This window comes from Sapajus apella, unplaced genomic scaffold (assembly GCF_009761245.1).
Source record: "Sapajus apella isolate SASKATOON/1434 unplaced genomic scaffold, GSC_monkey_1.0 scaffold101, whole genome shotgun sequence".
In the NCBI taxonomy this organism is placed as follows: Eukaryota; Metazoa; Chordata; class Mammalia; order Primates; family Cebidae; genus Sapajus; species Sapajus apella.
In genome coordinates this window covers 4,057,654-4,071,588 of record NW_022437041.1, presented here as the reverse complement: position 1 = coordinate 4,071,588, position 13,935 = coordinate 4,057,654, and the positions used below count along the sequence as shown (strand labels likewise).

Sequence of the window (13,935 nt, the reverse complement as noted above, 5' to 3'; positions counted from 1 at the left end):
ATCTTGGCTCACTGCAAACTCTGCCTCCCAGGTTCAAGTGATTCTCCTGTGTCAGCCTCCTGAGTAGCTGGGATCACAGGCACCTACCACCATACCCAGCTAACTTTTGTATTTTTAGTAGAGATGGGGTTTAACCACATTGACCAGGCTGGCCTCAAACTCCTCACTTTAAGTAATCTACCTGCCGCAGCCTCCTAAAGTGCTGGGATTACAGGCATGAGCCACTACCTCTGGCCTGTGTCTTCATTTTTAACAGCTTCAGCATTAAAAATGCTGTCTGTGGCATCTGTTATTGATAAACGTTTAGAATACCTAGTTTTTCACCATATAAACACTTTGACGTTTTTAAATATCTATTAGATTATAGAATAAATTTTAAAATTAAAAATGATAAAAATTTAGACATTTGATATTTATTACCAAATACTTTCTAGAAAGATGTAAGTTTACACTTCTGTCAGCAGTATTTGAAAATCACACTCTTACAAGTGACTGGGTATGTGAAATTTGGTATCTTAGCATTGTTTTATTTATTGACATTGAATACATTTTGAAATATTTAGTGGCCATTGCATTTCTTTTGTGAATATCTTTTTCTTATTTTTTTTTTAATTAGTGCAGGCCTCTTTCTCTTATTTCTATGTAGTAACTCTTTCTATTTATTAAGGATATTAATAATTTATCTCATTTATATTTTAGTCTTTTGCTGTAAATTGTCAATTTTAATTTTATTTTTATTTCCTCTCAGTATCTGTGTATCTTGTCCTTATTTCTGGTTTGTGGCCATGGAGCCATGCTTACAAAAGCTTTTCCTATATAAAGTTATAAGATAAATTATATAAATTTTTATTCAGCTACTTTTTGAAGTTTGATGCTTATGTTTAAATCTATAAGGAATGTTTTCTTATATATAATTTAAGGCAAAAGTTTACTGTTTTCCTTCCAATGACTAGTACCCTTAATGAATAGCACAGCCTTCCATTGCTTTAAAATGCTTCAGTTATAATAGATGTTTTTAAACTATGTTCTGAGAAAGTTTAGCTATTCCATGATGTGCCTTCAGAGGATGTTGTTCAAGAGCTACAAACTAAATGAATGGGGTTTTCTTCTTACCTTCCTTCCATCTCCAGTGAAATATCTATGACTTTTTTCTCACTAATTATTTTACACATTTCAATACAGTTTCTTCTTATTTTTGTAATCACCTTTGTTGAACTATAATATGTATGCATGCATTAATAGGTACATAACCACCACTACATTCAGGTAGAGAATATTTCCTTCTCTGTAACAATCTTTCTCAGTGACTTTGCAGTCAGTCCTCCTCTTCTACGGCTGACCTCTGGCAACTACTGATCTGCTTTCTGCACAACAATTTAGATTTTGCATAAAAGGCTACAGCAGATAGTCTTTTATGTCTGGCTTTTTTCACGCAACATAATGCTTGTGAGATTCATCTACGTTGCTCCCGTTCAAGTAGTTTCTTCCTTTTTATTGCTGAGTAGTAATCAGTTTTATGGCTATACCACAACTTGTTTATCCACGTATGGACATTTGGGTATCATGAATTTAGCTGAGTTTTTGACTTTTCTGAATAAAGCTGTTATGAACATTCTCATACAGGTCCATGCATGGATATAAGTTTTTATTTTAGGGAAAATTACAAAGAAGTGAGATTGATGAGTTGAAGTAAGTGTATGTTTGCTTGTGTAACTTTATAAAAAAAACTGCCAAATTGTTTTCTTAAATGTCTGAACCATTTTGTATTTCTACTAGCAATGTATGAGAATTCTAGCTGTTTTACATGCTTGTTAACACTTAGTATGGCCAGTTCTAAAAATTTTAGCAATTGGGTGTATAGTGATTTTAATTTGCATTTCCTTAATGACTAATGTCCTTTGTATTTCCACATAAATTATAAGAACAATATGCCAGGCCGGGCATGGTGGCTCACGCCTGTAATCCCAGCACTTTGGGAGGCGGAGGTGGGTGGATCACGAGGTCAAGAGATCGAGACCATCCTGGTCAAAATGGTGAAACCCCGTCTCTACTAAAAATACAAAACATTAGCTGGGCATGGTGGCGCGTGCCTGTAATCCCAGCTACTCAGGAGGCTGAGGCAGGAGAATTGCCTGAACCCAGGAGGCGAAGGTTGCGATGAGCCGAGATCGCGCCATTGCACTCCAGCCTGGGTAACAAGAGCGAAACTCCGTCTCAAAAAAGAAAAAAAAAAAAAAGAACAATATGCCAACTTCTACAAAAAAAAAGCCTGCTGAAATTTTAATTTTGATTTTGTTGGTCAATAGAACAATTTGGGGAGAATTGACCTTGTAACAATATTGTGTATTTCATAAACCTGAAGACTCAGTTGTTGTCTTTTCACTTATTTATGTCATTTTTGACTTGTGTCAGCAAAGCTTTGTTACTTGCAGGGCACAAGACTAGCATATATTTAAAACAATTATTCAAAAACTTCATATTTTGGTGTCATTTGAAGTGGCGCTTAAAAATTTTTAATTTCTGGCTGGGAGCAGGGGCCCACGCTTGTAATCCCTTAACAGTTTGGGAGGCTGAGGTAGGTGGTTGTCTTTGAGCTCAATAGTTTGACACCAGCCTGAGTAACATGGCAAACCTGTCTCCAAAAATATATATAATAACAATTAATTTCTAATTTTTGTTGTTAGTATACATAAATGTCACTTTTAATTTTTCTATGTAGACTTTGTGTCCTGTAAAACTGGTAAACTCATTTATTAGTTCCAGTACCTTTGTGTGGATTCCTCAGTGTTTTCTTCATGGACAATTATGGACAAATTATTTTCTGGAAAAAATATATATTTTCCTTTCTTTTCAAACTGTATGCCTTTTTTTCCTGCTTTCTTTTACTGGCTTAGATATCCAGTAAAATATATATTTAATATATAAGTGGCAATAGCAGACATCCTTTTTTGTTTCTTATCTTAGAAAGCATTCAGTACTTTCGCTATTTCACCATATAAAGAAGGATGTTAACTGTAGGCTTTTCAGTGATGCTATATTAGTCTTCCCAGGCTGCTGTAAAGAATATCACTGACTGGGTGGGTTAAATAATGGAAATTTATTTTCTCATAAGGAGAGAGAGCACTGGCGCCTGCAAGCACACACTGTGTCTCTTCCTTTCTTTATAAGGACACTAATCCTATCAAATTAGGGCCCCACACTTGCTACCTTATTTAACCTTAATTATGCCCTCAAAGACCCTATCTGCAAATGCAGTCCCATAGGGGGATGTACTGTGGTCCATAATGGATGCCATGTATAAGATTGAGAAGTTGCCTTCTAATTTGCTTAATATATTTATCATGAATAGGTGTCAAATTCTGTGAAATGCTTTTTGACATCTATTGAGATGATCATATTTTTCTCTTCTTTTTTAGTGTATTATGATGGGGAATTACATAATATTATTTTTTGAATAATGAGCCCACCTTGCATCCACTTGGCTATGTTTTATTATTATGTATTTTATATATTGGGAAATTAAATATTGTTAAGGACTTATTTTATATCTGTGATTATAAGAGACATTGATTTCTAGTTTTCCTTTATTGTAATGTTATTGGTTTTGAATTAGTTTAACGTTGGCTTCATCATATGAGTTGGGAAATGTCCTTCCTCTTCAATTTTCTGAAAAAAATTTATGTTGAATTGATTTTCTTTTTTTTCTTAAATGTTTGATAGACTTCCCAGTGAGGCTATCATGGCTTGAAATTTTGTTTTGAAAAGTCTTTTAAACTTAAGTTTAACATCTTTCTTTGGTAATGGATATTTGTATTACCTATTTTATGTTGAGTCACATATTTCAAGGATTTTTTTGTTTCATCTAAGTTATTGAATACATTGGCATTTGTTGTTCATAATATTTTCCCCTTATGCTTTTGATGCTTGTATAATCTGAGGGATTGCTTCTCTCTTATTTTTTTTTTCTTAATTAATCAAGTTAGAGAGTTACCAATTGTTTGGTAACCTTTTAAAGAACCAGCTTTTGGTTTTATTGATTTTCTGTATTGTTTGTCCATTTTTTAATTTCATAGATTTCTACTTTCCCTTTATTTTCTTCTTTCTGTTTATTTTAGGGTATAATTTTCTCTCTCTCTCTTTTTTTTTAACTTCCTTAAGGTTGAAGCTTAAGCAAGATTATGTAAGAGGTTTTTTTTTTTTTTTTTTTTTTTTTCCGTAACATGAGCATTTAAGGCTATTTTCTCCCGAGCGCTGACTTAATTGATTTCCATAAATTGTGACATGATGTATGTTCATTTTCTTTCAATCAAATGTTTTCTAATTTCTATTATAATTCTGTTGATCCATGTGTCATTTGAAAGAGTATTGGGATTCTAATATTTGAGATTTTTTCATATCTGTTATTGATTTATAATTCAATTCTGTTATGGTGAGCAAAACATACTTCATATAATTTTAATCTTTTAAGTTTATTAAGATTTTTTTATGACCCATCTTGGTGATTGTTCCACATGTACTTTAAAAACATGGAATGGTCTAATTAGATCAAGTCAGTTAAGTATTAAGTCAGTATAGTCAGTATCAAGTCAGTATTAAGTCTTCTGTACTACTTGTTTTATCAATTGCTAAGAAAGACGTGGAAGTCTCTAATTTGTCTTTTTCTAGTTCTATTTAAGTTATGTAAGCTTTTGTTTCATGTATCTTAAAGGTATTTATTAAATGCATGAACTTTTAGAACTAATGAATTGACCCTTTTATCACTATGTAACTCTCTTCTTTGTATTAATATTACTCATTGCTCTCAGAACTTCTTTTCTGGTATTAATATAGACATTCCAGCTTTCTTTTGATTAGCGTTTACCTATTACTTAACTTTCACCCTTTACTTTTAATCTATTTTTTTTTTCATATTTAAAGTACTTTTTCTGGTTAGATGGTAAATAGTTTTTTTTTTTTTAATTCAATTTGACAAGCTCTACCTTTTAATTGAGTGTTTAGACCATTTATTTACCATGCAATTATTTCTATGTGTAGGTTTAAATCTACTGTCTTGATATTTGTTTTCTATTTCTCTTACATGGTTTTTTGTTATTGCTGTTGTTACTGTCATCCCTTTTTCTTTCTTTTAGATAAAATGGACATTTTATGATATTTTGTTTTCACTCTTGTCTCAACATATGTACCTTTTTGTTTTATTTGTTTAGTGTTTATTCTAAAGTTGACAACATGTTGTTTAACTCTTCGTGTTTAACCACTGATTAGCATTATTCCACTTCAATGAACGATTGTTTTTGCCTTGAACAATTATTTTTGAAGTGTTTAACCTGAGAATCCTTATATGCTTTATCATACATTTGCCATTTTTATAACTTTATTGTTTTGGATAGATGCAAATTTCTATTTATGTAATTTTACTTCTACTTTAAGAAATTGCTTTAACATTTCTTATGTAGTAGCAAGAATTTTTTTGAGTTTTTGTCTGAAAAATGTAATTATTAAAATATATTTTTATTAGATTGGTAAATTGATGATTTCATTGTTTTGTTTTAGTGCTTTAAATATGCTACATTGTCTTTGATAGTTTTTTATGAAAAGTTGGCTGTAATTCTCATCTTTGTTCTCTTGTAGATAATATGTTTTTTTTTCTCCAGCTGCACTCACTAAAGCATGACCCTCTGGGGTCTCTTCTCAGTGTCCCTAGTGATCTTGGATACCTCTTCATTCTAAATGGTGGCAATCTGTCTTCTGAACTACTGTGGACTCTGAAAATAGTTTGCCCTTCAGTTTTCCAGTGATTCTTTTCCTGGTCTTAAGTGATTTCTACTCACACACGGGCAGATAAATTGTGAGTTAATACCTGAAATGGATCTCTATGCAGATCTTCAGAGATATATATTTGGATAGCCATAGTATCCTCAGTATTGCTTCCCACAAATTTTAGCTGCCTTGACCTCCCCAGATTGATCTCTGTCTCCTCAACTCAGTGAGACAGCAAAGCTCTTCTTTCTTTCTCTGCTACCTCTTAGAGACTTCATGGGGATTCATTTTCTTGTCTTCCTTCTCTCAGAGTCATAGTTCAGTGCTCTTGTTCATTGCCTGAAAACAGTGTTTTTATATAGTTATTTTGGTTTTCTTAATAAGATGGGCACATAAGCCTGGTATGTGTTACTTCACCTTTATTGAAGTGGAAACCTACAGTTTCTTTTGAACAAAGATAACTAGTGCCAGCAAATAAGCTTGAATTTTAATGATATGCTGATATTGTATATATCTCCATCTGGATAATTTATTCTAAGTACTTCTCTTATTGATTTATTTTTGACCAATACCATACCAATGTAATTATTTTATCTATTTTTAATGAATATCAACATTTAAATTACAGTTTTATAATTATACCACTGGCATATTTTTAATTTCATGTAAATTTCAAATATACTTAGACTGTGACTGTTTGTTTCCAGATATTGGTAAGATCCACTGGAATCTCAAATTATTTCTTTGGAATTACAGAATTTTTTGCAGAGGTGAGGTGAAAGAGTAATTTCATATTGTTGATATTGTTGCTTTCTGTGAGCTCTTGCTTTAACTGAATAAATTCAGTTTAGAGATCTTCTTGTCATCTATGCTTGCTGAATGTTTTTACATTGTGTTGCCCCAGATTTGAAATTAATCTTTATTTACAAAATCTACCCACAAAAGACATATAAAATAACACTTTATTAAATATCTGGATTTGGAGGGACAGCACTTCAGCGTAGTACTAACAAACAGTTTCACATGAAATATTAGACATCTCTGGTTTTGAAAGTCCTTTTGTTACTCTAACACCAGATTTTAACTTGGCCACTTCCTTCAGCCTCAGGTCCTGCCTTCGTTTAATTCAATATTGCTGATGTATTTTTTTTTTTCTTTCTTTCCCTTGTTGGTCCTCTTCTCTGTACCCACCTATCCTTACATTTTTGATCATTTATGATGCAAAGCAGATTAGCTAGCCTTGTGAATGTACTGGAACCTAACATAGCAGGCGTTTTGATCCTACTTTCACCCCAAGTGAATTATCAATGATATTTTTTCTAAATTAATTCCCTCTTTAAGAATGATTATGTTCCTCACCGTTAAGATAATGAATTCTCCCCCACACTACCTTTGTAAAAATGATGCTTCGTATTTTGCCTTTTCATTTTATATTTTAATTTTTTGAAATTGTGAATGCATATTGTTCCTAGCTTTAATGGCTGTGGTAGCACTTCACATGCCGCTGCCTTAAACATCGTCTGGGGCAAGAGCAGCAACAAAGTGTCTATGTATATGTTTCATAAGAAAAAATGTTTATATAAAGAGCCATATGAAAAGCATCTATAATAGAAATCCAGTTACTATATAAAATTCCCAATTCAAGACATAAAACATGAAATGCTTATATTCAGTTATGCCCATGAATCTAATCAAGGATTATGTATATTTTTATTTGTTTTACTATCAAGAGAGTTGACTAATTACTAAACAGTTAAGTAGTCTTTTCTATAGGGAAATGAAAATATTTGTACACATGAGTAGATGAAGTTATATATTGTCAATCCTGCTTCACATTTGGGCTCTTTTTTTCTTAAGGGTATGTTTGCTTTTGTGTTATTGTTTCTTGTTTCTTGAAAATTTTATTAATGTTTTTATATTTTTCTTCGATCTAATGTATTATGTTTTATTATCAGCCTCTGGAGAGTGTAACTAAAGACAATTTGGAAAACAATAGCACTGCTTTTTACTCAGTAAAACTCTTTCATCATTGATTTGTGCTCTCCCAAGAATTACATGTATGTCACCATTAGTAAATTACTACACTGGGTACCTGAGGCTAGTCAAAAGAAATGATGGCTTGCTACCTACTTCCAAGTGTGCTGATACCTAGTTGAAGTCATAGAATATTCACCTGTGAAATTACTTATATAAAATGTTTACAAATGAGTTCAAATTTAATACTCTAAGTATATGTCAGAAATGAAACAAAGATTCTGAGAGAGCAATCATAGTGAAGCAGTATTATCAGAAAGGAATCATGAGGTGAGTTTGGAGCAAGATCTAAAGGAGAGAAAAATAGTATTTCAGAAAAAGGCATTCAGGTAGGAAGAATGCATGCATATAGGAGGGTATGAACTCAGCATAAACACAGGATAGCCCTTTTCTATTGGCCTCATAATTACTATTGTTTTAAGACTTGTAACTTTTAAGCCCTTAAGTTTGGAATTAACAAAATCTTGCTTTAAATTCTATTTTGCCATACACTGGCTTATGTGGCCTTGAACAATCTTCATTTCCTCTTTTTTTTAAGTGAGGCAAAATCCTCTTCCTTGAAGACAAAATGAAATGGTGTCTTGAAAGTCTTTAACATGGAGCTGAGCAAATAGTAACTGCTAGTTAATTACATTATAGCTTTCAGTATGTGTTTTCATTATAAACTACTTAGCATATTTTACAGGGCTTAGTTTTTACTCTTGCTAGGCTATGAACCTCTGAAGGGAAGTTTTTTATATATCAGCTACACTATTAATAAATATTTATAGATTGTGATCAATTTTTACAGAACAAATATTTGGCCAAACTAGAGAAACTTTTTGGAAAAGTAATTGGTTGAAATCAGATAACTGACAATTGGAAAAAACGCTTAAAGGCTGAGTAGAGTTTACATAATATATAATTGGACTGAATCATGGAACTAGGTTTGGCAACATTATTGACAACAGTGATTCAAGGTTATCTCAGGCCAGTTTGGAAATTTTTTCTATACAATGCTTAGAAAAAGGAAAGAAACCGTTAGATGAATGATAATAGTAGTCTTAGATAACAACAGACATTAAGCATAGGCAAAAGGGAAAATAAAAGAAGGAAGTTGCAGAGTAGGAGGAAAGAGCAAAAGCAGCAACAAAATATGAATGGAGAAAAAATGGAAGCTTGACCCAAGTGCTTTGCTTCTGTGGCTACCAGAATGCCATAAAATATTTATTATCGATTTTCATACTGTTGTACCACTACACTGGCCAGCAAAAACTTGTTTTAAGTTTCATGGTCTTCATACTGCCTCCTTTTGTTTTCTCTTAGTGGAGCTGTAAATGTTGCGTTCCCAGAGCAAGCACTTCTAAAATATTAATAGCACGTTTTTTTCCCTCATTGCATCTTTTCAGTATTCTGATAGCAATTTTGTTAATGACATGAATCATTGTATCTTTAAAATCGTCTTCGTTCAGATATCAGTTATGCATCTATTCATTTGACCCACTGCTGTATATATGAAAGGAAATATCTACTTAATGAGCACTTTCTTTTATTCCTCCTGCCTTGGAGAAGTAAGGAGTTTACTGCTTTGACGTCTGTACACACAGTAACTCACTTTCTATTTGTAGACATTCCAGTTCTTCCCGGTAATTCTACTTTACTAACCTAGAGTTGGGTTTGGAAGAGCTCACAGGGCCTTTAGAAATTGACTGGACTTGGCAATTCATTTCTTACAGTTGCCCTAGGAAAATCACCTCATTTAATATATATCTTGGTATTCATTTGGATAGATTTGAAAGGCTGTCTATGAAATTATTTATTTAACAAGGATGATAAAAATTGATCTGCATACTCTTGTCTAATAAAAGTGGTTCATTTTTATATACTTTTGCCTAAAATCATAAATTAGTTGTGGAACAACTCTCTGATATACAGCACTATTTCTAGTAAATTTTTATTTTTCACTTGAAAGAAAATCATGAATGACATGTTTTTATGCAAAATGGTAAAAAAAATTACACAAGTCAGTCCTGTAAAGTGTTGTTATATACACAAAGAATAGTGATTTCTTTTCAAAATTTGAAAAAATAGAGAATTTTGGAAAAAAATAAATGAATTTCAAAGTTCAATATTTGACAGTATTTATTGTAATTTAAAATTATTCTTTAGGTTTTTAAAACATGTTTTTAAATGTAGCATTAGCTAGGAATAAACTGTGAAAAGCTCCCTTGCTATAATTACTTTTAATATTCATTTAAAAATGAATAACAATGTTCATATCGTAAAATATATGCTTACACTGTAGGCTGTGATGTGAAGATTTTTAAAATTTTATTTACTATATTATAAGAGAAAATGAACAAAGTTTTATATTCTGAGTAAGATTTATATTTGTAGGGTTTTGGGGGGTTGTTGCTATTTGCATTTCATATACCTATCATTAAATGTTACAGAAGTGACTGCTTATCTGTGCCACTGGAACATTCTTTTGTGAAAATAAAGCATTATGTATTTTCATCTTTAATTGGAGTGCTTTCAAAACAATTATCTTAGCCGTTCCTTTTCATATCCTTGGAATTATGTTTGCTAATTAGATTTAATTGAAAATAGTGTTGGTACAAATATTAGAACAATTTTCTGGTAAGGTTATCTAAAATGACAAGTGTTTCTTTTATTTTGATATTATGTTCTTTCTCTTAATCACTTTTAAAATAATTTTATCTGAAGAAAATCTAGATAAGGTAGTTAGCTAATGAATAGCTGATTCTGTATTTGGTTCATTTTGAGAAGTTTTAAATCCAAGTTGAACTTTTAAAATGTACTTTTTCTTTTTTGGAGAGAAGAGATTTGAGTTGTTATAAGACCAAAGTGATACCAAGTGATATGTGGTACCAAATTAAATAAAGGCCTGTGATTATTCCTTCATTGATAGACAAGGGATTATTCTGTTAACTTTCTCATGTCCTTTTACATGTTTCTTTCAGAAATCTCTAGTATATTGTGTTTCTGTCACTCACCGACTTCCTCCGGAAAGCAGAATATCATTTTAAAATGTGATTTTAAATGGCAGAATGTCATTTTTAAAAACTAAGTAAAATATTTACATATTCTTTTATACACAAGTCCCAATCTCAAATGCCTGTAGAGGCAATGTAGGTGAAATAGACGACTGAAGTGTAGAGGTGATCAATGATAACTAACAGATGGCATCTATGCTGATAAGAAAGTAAAAAGTCGTGCAGACTTGAGAAAACTGGAGTGTATATGCTCTATTTAAGAGGAGTAATCACTAATCAGCTGTAGTCCATTATTACTCTGTGGGAATGATGGCCCAGGGTACAAGATCTTCCAATTATCTAGAGAAGCTACAAACCTGGATGTATGTGCCTGAGTGTATGTAATTCCCTGATTTTTAAATTTTGACAAATAATTTTTTAAAAACACTGCCTGGAGAAACATCAGCTATATACAAGCAAATTGCTTTAGGATCTCTCATTTAATGATTTAATACTTTCTGTCTTTAATACTTTCCGTCCAGTAACAGGAGGATTAGGGATAGTTTTTATGCAAAATAATTTCAAATAGGTTTTTGATTCCCAACTTTTAAACTCATCTTTTATCTGATTAACACCACTGCTTCCTAACTGATCTCTTTGTTTGTAGTGTTTCCAAGTCCATTATCACATTTCAGATAGAGGAATGATTTTACTATAAAGTAAATCACAGCCTTGCTTCATATCTTTCAAAGATTCTTCATTAACCTCAGAATAAAATTTAATCACCTTAACGTGACCTGTAAGACCCTTGTTATCTGGCCCTAGGTTACACATCTCACTTCTTCTCTGCCGTTCCTCTTCATATTCCATGCTGTAGCCAGATTGAATTCCTTCAATAGTTTTTCACTTGTTTATGGACCTTTATAAATGTGGTCTTTCAGCCCAAGCCTCTTTCCCTACCCATTCAACTTGATGTGTGAAAGAGAAGATAGGTAAACCATTAAAAGGTTTAGATATATTCCAATTGTATTGAGCACATGGTTATCTCAGTTGCCCTTTCAAAGACCATAGCCTGGCCAACTTTTTGAGAAAGCAGAAGAAGTTGCACTCACATGATAAGTCTCTTTGTATTCTGCATTTTTTTAAGGCAAAGGCACAATGATTTGAATTACTCAGAGTAGAAAAACCTCTGATGACATTATATTTATTTATTTCTCTTGTGATTTTCTTTTTTTAAAATTATTATTATACTTATCATGCAGATTTGCTACATAGGTATACGTGCCATGGTGATTTGCTGCACCCATCAACCCATCATCTACATTAGGTATTTCTCTTAATTCTATCCCTCTTCTGGCCCCCCAACCCCTGATAGGCCCCGGTGTGTGATATTCCCCTCCATATGTCCATGTGTTCTCATTATTCTACTCCCTCTTATGAGGGAGAACATGCAGTGTTTGGTTTTCTGTTCCTGTGTAAGTTTGCTGAGAATGATGGTTTCCAGCTTCATTCAGTTCCAGCAAAGGACATGAACTCATTTTTTTTTATGACTGCATAGTATTCCATGATGTATATGTGCTACAAGTTCTTTATCCAGTCTATCATTGATGGACATTTGGGTTGGTTCCAAGTCTTTGCTATTGTGAATAGTGCTGCAGTAAACATATGTGTGCATATGTCTTTCTAGGGAATGATTTATAATGCTTTTGGTATATACCTAGTAATGGTATTACTGGGTCAAATGGCATTTCTGGTTCTAGATCCTTGAGGAATCATCACACTGTCTTCCATAATGGTTGAACTAATTTATAGTCCCGCCAACAGTGTAAAAGTGTTCCTATTTCTCCACATCGTGTCTAGCATCTGTTGTCTCCAGATTTGTTAATGATTACCATTCTAACTGGTGTGAGGTTGTATCTCAATGTGGTTTTGATTTGCATTTCTCTAATAATCAGTGATGATGAACATTTTTTCATATGTTTGTTGGTCTTATATATGTCTTCTTTTGAAAAGTGTCTGTTCATATGCTTCTCCCACTTTTGGATGGGTTTTTTTTTTTTTCCTTGTAAATCTGTTTTAGTTTTTTGTAGATTCTGAATATTAGCCCTTTGTCAGATGGGTAGATTGCAAAAATTTTTTCCCATTCTGTTGGTTGCCAGTTCACTCAAATGATTGTTTCTTTTGCTGTACAGAAGCTCTGGAGATTAATTAGGTCCCATTTCTCTATTTTGGCTTTTGTTGCCAATGCTTTTGGTGTTTTAGTCATGAAGTCCTTGCCTATGCCTATGTCCTGAATGGTTTTGCCTAGATTTTCTTCTAGGGTTTTTATGATGTTAGGTCTTATGTTTAAGTCTTTAATCCATCTGGAGTTAATTTTAGTGTAAGGTGTCAGAAAGGGGTCCAGTTTCAGTTTTCTGCATATGGCTAGCCAGTTTTCCCAACACCATTTATTAAACAGGGAATCTGTTCCCCATTGCTTGTTTTTGTCAGGTTTGTCAAAGATCAGATGGTTGTAGATGTGTGGCATTGCCTCCAAGGCCTCTGTTCTGTTCCATTGATCTATATATCTGTTTTGGTACCTGTACCATGCTGCTTTGATTACTGCAGATTTGTAGTATAGTTTGCAATCAGGTAGCATGATGCCTCTGGCTTTGTTCTTTTTGCTTAGGATTGTCTTGGCTGTGCGGGCTCTCTTTTGGTTCCATATGAAGGTGGTTTTTTTTAAGGTGGCTTTTTCCAGTTCTATGAAGAAGGTCATTGGCAGCTTGATGGGGATACTGTTGAATCTGTAAATTACTTTGGGCAGTATGGCCATTTTCATGATATTGATTCTTCCTAACCATGAGCATGAAATGTTTCTCCATTTGTTTGTGTCTTCTCTTATTTCCTTGAGCAGTGGTTTGTAGTTCTCCTTGAAGAGGTCCTTGACATCCTTTGTTAGCTGTGTTCCTAGGTATTTTATTCTCTTTGTAGCAATTGTGAATGGGAGTTTGCTCATGATTTGGCTCTCTGTTAGTCTGTTATTGGTGTATAGAAATGCTTGTAATTTTTACACATTGATTTTATATCCTGAGACTTTGCTGAAGTTGCTTATCAGTTTGAGAAGATTTGGAACTGAGATGATAGGGTATTCTAAATATACAATCATGTCATCTGCAAATAGAGACAA

General features: G+C 32.8%; 1 protein-coding gene across 5 annotated transcripts in view; it reads left to right on the top strand.

Moving 5' to 3' along the window:
* The window catches only part of NAALADL2 (N-acetylated alpha-linked acidic dipeptidase like 2), a 1,348,438-nt gene that overhangs the window by 66,353 nt on the left and 1,268,150 nt on the right, over positions 1–13,935 (top strand). The window contains exons 1-2 of one of the 5 annotated variants that reach the window (XM_032258242.1): positions 5,523–6,527; positions 7,997–8,404. The exons of 3 other annotated variants lie outside the window; for them this stretch is intronic. The gene's annotated coding sequence lies outside the window, so the exon portion shown is untranslated. Of the gene's footprint in view, positions 1–5,522; positions 8,405–13,935 lie in introns of those variants that run through there. One more of the 5 variants, XM_032258243.1, reaches the window with a different exon arrangement.